The following is a 10,309-nucleotide window of genomic DNA, read 5'->3' as shown; positions in this document are numbered from 1 at the left end:
CAGGTGTATTATAATGCATTATAATGGTCATTAAAATAATGATACATACGTACTTCATAGAAACTGTTACCCTTCATATATTCTAACAACTCACATTTTAAGATTCATTATGTCATTTGTTCCATGTTAAGGGCTCTAACCTTGGAACAAAACTATTTGTCTCCCTCTTGCTGTTGCATGCAGTTCCTCTCTCTCTTCTCCATTCCTCTAACCCCTCCCTCCTCCTTCTCCCCATTCCTCTAACCCCTCCCTCCCCCTTCTAACCCCACCCTCTGGCAGAACCAGGAAGTCCCTCCCCCTCCCACAAACTCTCTTCTGAGGAAACGAAACTGATCTGAGTCTCATTGTCGTCTGTCTGTGTGAGAGTGAACAACCGTTCAAATGGCTCAGCAGGGAGTTCTGCTGGACCAGCAGGACCAGTTCTGTTGTTCTGTCTGTCTGGATCTACTGAAGGAGCCGTCCTACAGCCTGTGGACACAATTACTGTAGAATCTGTATTGAGGGCTGCTGGGATCAGGATGTTCTGAAAGGGGTCTATAGCTGTCCTCAGTGCAGAGAGACCTTCACTACAAGGCCAACTCTGAGGAAAAATAACATGTTGGCTGAGATGGTGGAGAAACTGAGGAAGACAGGACTCCAGGCTGCTCCTCCTCCTGCTCTGTGCTATGCTGGACCTGGAGATGTGGTGTGTGATTTCTGCACTGGGACCAGAAAGCAGAAAGCCCTCATGTCCTGTCTGGCATGTCTGGCCTCTTACTGTGAGACTCACCTCCAACCTCACTATGAATTTCCTGCTTTGAAGAAGCACAAGCTGGTCAAAGCCACCGCACAACTACAGGAGAAGATCTGCTCTCATCATGACAAACTGCTGGAGGTTTACTGTCGTACCGATCAACAGTGTATCTGTTATCTGTGCACAATGGATGAACATAAAGGCCATGATACAGTGTCAGCTGCAGCAGAGAGGACTGAGAAACAGGTAAGGCCAGAACAACTTGTTGGTGACTGTCTGATATACAAAGAAAAAGATATAGGAACTAAGGCTGTTTGAATATGAGATCAATCAAATGAAATGGATCCTCAGCGGAACAAATATGGACACAAACCTTGATTATATAGATATGATAACCCAGATTCTCCAAATGTATCATGTAGGCCTACCATAAAACTATAATCATTCACATAGCAACATAATATAATTGTTACGGGACTTCCTCAGGATTGTAGACCTTCCTCTCTATGGGCCCTATGTCACATTACAATACTGTTGATCTACTGGACTAATAAAGCTTGATAGCTCATTGAAGAGTGATTCTCCACAGAGGCAGCTGGGGATGAGTCAGCAGAAGGTCCAGCAGAGATTCCAGGAGAGAGAAGAGCTGAAGGAGCTCCAACAGGCTGTGGAGTCTTTCAAGGTGAGTATTGTTGACCAGAGGAGACACACCATTTTACCTGTCTCCTCCAATCAGAGAGAGAGAGAAATAGAGGGGACCTTCTCCAATCCTACTATGTCTGGACCCCTATCAGACTGCTGTTACAGGGTGTGTTGAGTGGTGGTGTCCCATCCTCCCAGGTCGTTGGCATGGTGCAGGAGCAGATACGGTCAAAGTAGTGGAATGGGGTAGTGGGTTTTTAATGACTGTAGGGTTAGTTGGCATGGTGCAGGAGCAGATAGGGTCAAAGTAGTGGAATGGGGTAGTGGGTTTTTAATGAGTGTAGGGTTAGTTGGAAGGGTGTTTTATTATTTGAAAAAATATGAAATGTTCCTTTTCCCATTTTGTATGACAAAGTAAAATATTTATATTATGTCCAGTTGGGGGCGGTAATACAACCTATTGGATGCCAACCGCCGTTAAACTCCAAAGAAGAAGAAACGTTATATTATGGCTATGTACAGTGTTGTAACGATGTCTCTCTCTCTGATTCCATCACTTTCGTGGTTGTTGGTTGTGTGGGTCTCTGATTATGAATGGGTGCTGACAGACAATCGTTGATGGATATTTATAGAGCTCTGATCAGGATGACAATTGATTACGGGGGATAGTTTATGGAACAGCGGCAAAGACTTAAGCTGGACAGAATCCAGTATATAGCTTTAAGGATATGTATTGGTGCATTTAAATCAACATCTGTATGTGTCTTACTAGTGGAGGCAGGTGAGATGCCTTTGGGTATACGGCGTAATAAATTGTCATTAGCTTATTGGGTTGCAAGGCTGTGAGGTTGAGCATCCCACTGCTACTGTTCTAGATGACTGTTGGGAATATACTAGTAGACAAGACAGTGGTTTTGGTTGGACAGTTGTAGGTATCAATGTTATTATGGAGAAATGAGAGAATGGGTGTAGTAGTGAGATTCTGCTGGGTCCCAGCACATTCAGGTGTGGAAGGGAATGAAATTGTAGACCAGTTAGCTAAAAGAGCTTTAAAACAATATAATATATATTAATGTTCCACTGGGTAGAGGTGAGGACAAATGTAAGATCAGAGACATTTTGATAGATGTGTGGCAGAAGAGATGGGACTCTGAGCACAAGGGACGGCATTTATATGTCCTCTAAAGGTTGGTGGACCAAGGTTCAAAGGTCAGATTAGGAAGGAAGAGGTGATGTTTACTCGATTGTGCTTAGGACATTGTACATTGAACTGGTCCTTACATCTGGTTGGCAGCATGTGAATGGTTTGTGTCTGGAGGGTATTGTCAATGAAACGGTGGAGCATGTGTTGTTAGATTGTTGTAAGGATGTTGAAGAGAGGGAAAGATTGAAGTGTAGGGTCATTGAGGTTGGATGGGGTTGGGAGGGGTTGGAAGGGATTTGGGGGATGGGGGAGGGTCTATTAGAAGTTAGTAGGACTCTTTTTTACTTTCTCAGAAGTACTGAGTTAGGTAGGAGGATTTAGAAATGGTGTAAACCGTGATTGAACACACTCCAGCACAGTAGGTGGCGCCATGCACCTTTAACGTTGGTTTGAGGACCACCATTATATCATAGAAGAAGAAGGTGTTATTTGAGGGTTTTGTGGTTCCTGAGGAGGCTACTATTCTTTTTTGTATTTTCCAAATGTATTTTGTAGTTGTAACGGGTTTATTTGTTAGTTTCCACTGTTTATCGGTTAGAGTTGAGGGGGGAGTAGGGTAGTTTGTTAGGGAGGTGTGATGTCCTCAACTGAGTGGAGAAGAAACACTGTCTCTTCAGGTGTTCTGGAGAATGGTGTGGAGGAATTATTGATCATGGTCGGTGAACAGGTGGGAGAGGAACATATACACTCTGTATCCAGAATGAACAAGGCTGTGGTTGTGGTAATGTAAAAGGTGAGTCTTGTTGCCCGGCTAGTTACCAGTATGATTTATGTGAGGGGGTGTTGGTGCTGATTTCAACAAGAGTAGCGGTGTCTAATCTGTCTCCGTTTATTACGGACGAACAGATCCGTAAAGAGTTGGTTCGTTTTGGTCAATTTCCAAGTGGTTTTCTGAACTAAATTCAAGGTTAAACAGGGGAGGGTGGTACACAGGGTTTGTTAGCACACATAGTGTGGACATTTTTACAAATATTTTCTGATGAAACTATCCGCCAAGGAGCCAAGTGATATAATATATATAATATTAGCATATGTCCCAGCTGTTTGCTGTGGGTTTGAAGTAATTCTCTTCCAGACCACGTTAACCTTGTAGGTTTACCTCAGGTAACTTATTATTAACTAGGTTACAGCTACTTGGTGAGGAAGCTCACTGTTCACCTGGTTACACATTGTAGTGACCTACAGTGTTAGTGAGTAGAAGAGATGGTTGGTGCAAAGACATCAAACGTTAAACATGTTTAAAAAATTTTATTTCAGAAAAAGGTTTAAAACCTAAACAAAACGTATGTCCCTGTCCTCTTTTTCAAGATGTGGCCGATTTAAACAGATTTGTTGTTTCTAAATGGCTGCTGGGTAATATGATAATCATTGAAATCTGTTGGTTCGTAGGCATCAAATAGAGAGAATGCTGCGCAGGTTCACTGAGTTGTAAACCAAATGGATAGGTAGAGCTCATTGATTTGTAGCTCTGACACAGTTGCTACCTCAGATTATGAGTATATCAAGTGTGGTGAATGACGTATGTAGTACCCACAGAAGACCACAGGGAGGAGCAAGAGATATAAACCCATACAGTTTTTCTCTTTAAATACCCTGAACCTAAAAATCAATCAAATGTATTTATGAAGCCCTTTTTACATCAGCAGATGTCACGAAGTGCTGAACAGAAACTCTAACCCTACGAATAAACCTATTTTAGCCTGAACCCTAATTCTAGGGGGGTAGCCTACAACTATTTTAGTAATAATATTATGTTAGTAAATACCATTTTAGTACTAAATAACATTTGTTATTTTTTAAATTAAACCTATGTAAGCATTTGCTTTTTATTAGTTATTTTTATATTTATTATGCAAGGCAGAACACTTGATAAACAAGACTCATTTGTTTTATATGTTAAATGTGGTTTGAACTGGGTGACATAGTAACCTCTATGTGAAAGTCCAGCAATTGGCGTGGGGCAGGTTTGAGACTGATCTCAGGAATTAATAAGAAAAATACTAGAACATTTTACAATTCTGAGTCAATACTACTTTAGTAAGGATATACACTTTATTCAGTACTGCTGCAGTTGCTAATAATTCCAATAGATGGAAGCATAAAAAGTTCAGATTAGTTTAGGTCAAGTACAAGTATCCAACTGCCTTGTTCAGGGTCAGAATGACAGATTTTTACCTTGTCAACTCGGGATTCGATCCAGCAACCTTTTGGTTACTGGCCGATCGCTCTAAATCAAATCAAATCAAATCAATTTATTTATATAGCCCTTCGTACATCAGCTGAAATCTCAAAGTGCTGTACAGAAACCCAGCCTAAAACCCCAAACAGCAAGCAATGCATGTGAAAGAAGCACGGTGGCTGGGAAAAACTCCCTAGGAAAAACTCCTGAGAAAGGCCAAAACCTAGGAAGAAACCTAGAGAGGAACCAGGCTATGAGGGGTGGCCAGTCCTCTTCTGGCTGTGCCGGGTGGATATTATAACAGAACATGGTCAAGATGTTAAAATGTTCGTAAATGACCAGCATGGTCAAATAATAATAATCATAGTAATTGTCGAGGGTGCAACAAGCACGTCCGGTGAACAGGTCAGGGTTCCGTAGCCGCAGGCAGAACAGTTGAAACTGGAGCAGCAGCATGGCCAGGTGGACTGGGGACAGCAAGGAGTCATCATGCCAGGTAGTCCTGAGGCATGGTCCTAGGGCTCAGGTCCTCCGAGAGAAAGAAGAAAGAGAGAAAGAGAGAATTAGAGAGAGCATATTTACATTCACACAGGACACCGGATATAAGACAAGAGAATACTCCAGATGTAACAGACTGACCCTAGCCCCCCGACACATAAGCTACTGCAGCATAAATACTGGAGGCTGAGACAGGAGGGATCAGAAGACACTGTGGCCCCATCCGATGATACCCCCGGACAGGGCCAAACAGGCAGGATATAACCCCACCCACTTTGCCAAAGCACAGCCCCCACACCACTAGAGGGATATCTACAACCACCAACTTACCGTCCGAAGACAAGGCCGAGTATAGCCCACAAAGATCTCCGCCACGGCACAACCCAAGGGGGGGCGCCAACCCAGACAGGAAGACCACGTCAGTGGCTCAACCTACTCAAGTGACGCACCCCTCCCATGGACGGCATGGAAGAACACCAGTAAGTCAGTGACTCAGCCCCTGTAAAAGGGTTAGAGGCAGAGAATCCCAGTGGGAAGAGGGGAACCGACAAGGCAGAGACAGCAAGGGCGGTTCGTTGCTCCAGCCTTTCCGTTCACCTTCACACTCCTGGGCCAGACTATACTTAATCATAGGACCTACTGAAGAGATAAGTCTTCAGTAAAGACTTAAAGGTTGAGACTGAGTCTGCGTCTCTCACATGGGTAGGCAGACCATTCCATAAAAATGGAGCTCTATAGGAGAAAGCCCTACCTCCAGCCGTTTGCTTAGAAATTCTAGGACAATTAGGAGGCCTGCGTCTTGTGACCGTAGCGTACGTGTAGGTATGTACGGCAGGACCAAATCGGAAAGATAGGTAGGAGCAAGCCCATGTAATGCTTTGTAGGTTAGCAGTAAAACCTTGAAATCAGCCCTTGCCTTAACAGGAAGCCACAAACCTACCTGCCACCTCTACACTCTTACCACTAGACTACCTGCCACCTCTACACTCTAACCACTAGACTACCTGCCACCTCTACACTCTAACCACTAGACTACCTGCCACCTCTACACTCTAACAACTAGGCTACCTGCCACCTCTACACTCTAACCACTAGGCTACTTGCCACCTCTACACTCTAACCACTAGGCTACTTGCCACCTCTACACTCTAACCACTAGACTACCTGCTGCCCCCAAACGCTCTAACCACTAGACTACCTGCTGCCCAGCAAACGCTCTAACCACTAGGCTACCTGCTGCCCAGCCAAACGCTCTAATCACTAGACTACCTGCAGCCCGGCCAAACGCTCTAACCACTAGACTACCTGTCGCCCGGCCAAACCCTCTAACCACTAGACTACCTGCCACCTTTCACAGAGGTCTAGTTTACATTTACATGTGAGTCATTTAGCAGACACTCTTATCCAGAGCCACGAGTATTAAGAGCCCAAATCTGCCTAAAAAAGGCGATTTACAGATTTTTCACCTAGTCTGCTCGGGGATTCGAACCAGCCACCTTTCAGTTACTGCCCAACGTTCTTAACCACTAGATTACAAACCACTAATGTTAAACACAAAGTCAACTGGTCGTAGATAAATGGTAAGCTGGTTAAATAAAAGACTGCTGTTATAACTTTCAGACTGCCATTGTTTTGGGGAAATAGGGACATGTCTATTTCTCCAATTATCTGTAATAGATGTATTTATTTAATGGTTTGAAGTTCTACACCATTTTAATCAGGATAACCTATTATTTGTAATGATGTAAGTTTGGGCAGCGTACAATGCTGTTACCAATTGCTGGTAGTTAAAACGTAAACTAGTTATCATTATTATTATAATATATTTTTTTATGGCTTGGTCCTAAGAACAGGTTTTAGTGGTAAAATAAAAGGTAGACATTTTTTGGTGCCATTTATGGAATGGAATTGGGTTTGTGGCTGGATCAGCAGAACTTGATCATGCGGCCGGAGAGACTCAATACAGCAGGGGTCTCTGATTTCGATGCTGCAGTACTGAGGGCCTGGCAGCTGCTGAGACCCACACAAGGGGGGTGTGGTGCCTGGGCTGTGGGTATGGGAGGAGCCACTGATCACTGGGTTTGGTGGACCTGGAGAGCAGGGTGGCAGCGTTCTGACTCAAAGCAGCACAGAGGCTACTGTACCGTACAGAGGTGGGCTTAGCAGGAGTGAAGGGGCATCAGTGGCAGGGGTTGTGGGGGCTGAGAGCATGGCAGGGTATAGGTGGAGGGTGCTCTATAAGCTCCCAGTGCTGGAAAGGTCAGGGGTCATACAGTGGACGGTATTATGTGGAGCCCTGGACACCAATAGCTGATTGGCTCGGGTTGACCTGGGAGTTGGGGAGGGGTGTCCGTTTTCTACAATGACAGACTGTTCATCATGTTTTTTCTGTGTTGCCGGGTAATGCCATTAGTGTTCATGTTATTTCACCTTTATTTAACCAGGTAGGCCAGTTGAGAACAAGTTCTCATTTACAACTGTGACCTGGTCCAAGATAAAGCAAAGCAGTTCGACACAAACAACAACACAGAGTTACACATGGAATAAACAAACATACAGTCAATAATACAGTAGAAAAAACACAATAGAAAGGTCTATACAGTTGTGCAAATGAGGTAAGGTAAAGGAGGTAAGTTAATAAATAGGCCGTGGTGGCGAAATAATTACAATTTAGCAATTAAACACTGGAGTGATCGATGTGCAAAAGATGAATGTGCATGTAGAGATACTGGGGTGCAAAGGAGCAAAAAAATAAATAACATCATAGCGATGAGGTAGTTGGATGGGATGTTTACAGATGAGCTATGTACAGGTGCAGTGATCTGTGAGCTGCTCTGACAGCTGGTGTTTAAAGCTAGTGAGGGAGATATGAGTCTCCAGCTTCAGAGATTTTTGTAGTTCGTTCCAGTCATTGGCAGCAGAGAACTGGAAGGAAAGGCGGCCGAAGGAGGAATTGGCTTTGGGGGTGACCAGTGAAATCTACCTGCTGGAGCACGTGCTACGAGTGGGTGCTGCTATGGTGACCAGTGAGCTGAGTTAAGGCGGGGCTTTACCTAGCAGAGACTTATAGATGACCTGGAGCCAGTGGGTTTGGCGACGAATACGCAGAGAGGGCCAGCCAACGAGACCATAAAGGTCGCAGTGGTGGGTAGTATATGGGGCTTTGGTGACAAAACGGATGGCACTGTGATAGACTGCATCCAGTTTGCTGATTAGAGTGTTGAAGGCTATTTTGTAAATTATATTGCCGAAGTCGAGGATCGGTAGGATAGTCAGTATTACGAGGGTATGTTTGGCAGCATGAATGAAAGATGTTTTGTTGTGAAAAAGGAAGCCGATTCCAGATTTAATTTTGGATTGGAGATGCTTAACCTCTTGAATGTCTCATCCCGTTAGCGGGATCATTTTCCAGCGAAAACTCCTAGCGACATTAGCATAACGAAATTCAATATTTTTTTTTTTTCAAATATAGGGCTGTCTCATATCGTTTTATAGATACACCTCTCTTGAATCGACCCTCGTTGTCCGATTTCAAAAAGGTTTTACAGGAAAAGCACAATATTAGATTATGTTAGAGGAGTACTTTGTAAAAATCGCATCATATGAATTTTCCAACCAAGCACACGCATCACATATAGGCAAAAAACAGCTAAATGCAGCACTAACCTTTTACAAACTTCATCAGATGACACACCTAGGACATCATGTTACACACAGCATGCAATCTTTTGTTCAATAAAGGTCATATTTCTATATAAAAACAGCATTTTACATCGGCACCTGAGGTTGACTAACTATTTTCCCATATAATGCGTCCCGGTAAACACTGCTACAATTTTATAAATTACTATTCGAAAACGATTTTTTTAATATATATTGTCAATCTAAGATTTATAGATGAATATCTCTTGAAAACACCAGTCAAAACAGATTTTAAATTAACTTTACAGGGTAATCACACTTTGAGATCAAATGGGATGCGATACCCAGAAATTGAGCTCGAAAACCTAACTCGGCGCCATCTTTGAACATTTGAACACATAACATCTGATATTGTATAATATCGCCAATAATCCCTCACCTTTAGTTGTCTTCATCAGAAATCCCTTCCCGATGTCCCAGGTCCATGACAAATGTATTTTCGGTCGAAAAAGTCCATGCTTTATGTTCCATTAGCTTCCGCTTGTTAGCGCGTCCTAAGGCTGTAATCAAAAGTCGATCCGTGGGCGGCAGCTGTCTAACGCAAAATGACTGTTTACGGTAAATTAGGGTCGTTCAAACATGTCAAACGTTGTATCAAGACATCGTCAGGGCCTGTTTCAACAAGAAAGCCAATCAGATTCAAGTGGGACGATTTCATTGTGTTTCAAAAAACTTCCAAATGGGGGCAGACACGGCCGCCAACGTCACAATGCTCATGGCCCTCCGACTGTGACCAATTGCCACATCGTCTCTTTCACTGAGTTTCTACCGTAGAACCCTCAAAACACTTTGTAAAGACTGGGGACATCTAGTGGAAGCACTGGAAAGTGCTCAATTTTCATTTTTTTACGTTGTGATTTATAGGGAAGGCTGTGAAGTCGAGTCCACAATTCAGATTTCCACTTCCTGGTTCAATCGGTCTCGGGGTTTTGACTGCCATACGAGTTCTGCTATACTCACAGACACCATTCAAACAGTTTTAGAAAATTTAGGGTGTTTTCTATCCATATAAATAAGTATATGCATGTCTTAGCTTCTGACTTTGATTAGTAGGCCGTTGAAAATGGGAACGATTTTTTTCCAAAATGCGCTGTGGCGCCCCCTATCCTAGGGGAACGGCAAGAAGTTAATGTGAGTCTGGAATGAGAGTTTACAGTCTAACCAGACACCCAGGTATTTGTAGATGTCCACATATTCTAAGTCAGAACCGTCCAGAGTGGTGATGCTGGACGGGCAGGCAGGTGTGGGCAGCGATCGATTGAACAGCATGCATTTAGTTTTACTTGCGTTTAAGAGCAGTTGGAGGCTACGGAAGGAGAGTTGTATGGCATTGAAGCTCGTCTGGAGGGTA

General features: G+C 43.5%; 1 pseudogene; it reads left to right on the top strand.

Moving 5' to 3' along the window:
• Window positions 1-352: 352 nt before the first annotated feature.
• The window catches only part of LOC115186684 (tripartite motif-containing protein 16-like), a 15,127-nt pseudogene continuing 5,170 nt past the window's right edge, over window positions 353-10,309 (top strand).

The sequence above is a fragment of the Salmo trutta genome, unplaced genomic scaffold, assembly GCF_901001165.1.
Source record: "Salmo trutta unplaced genomic scaffold, fSalTru1.1, whole genome shotgun sequence".
In the NCBI taxonomy this organism is placed as follows: domain Eukaryota; kingdom Metazoa; phylum Chordata; class Actinopteri; order Salmoniformes; family Salmonidae; genus Salmo; species Salmo trutta.
The sequence above is the reverse complement of the archived record's forward strand: the minus strand, read 5'-3'. Positions and strand labels throughout refer to the sequence as shown.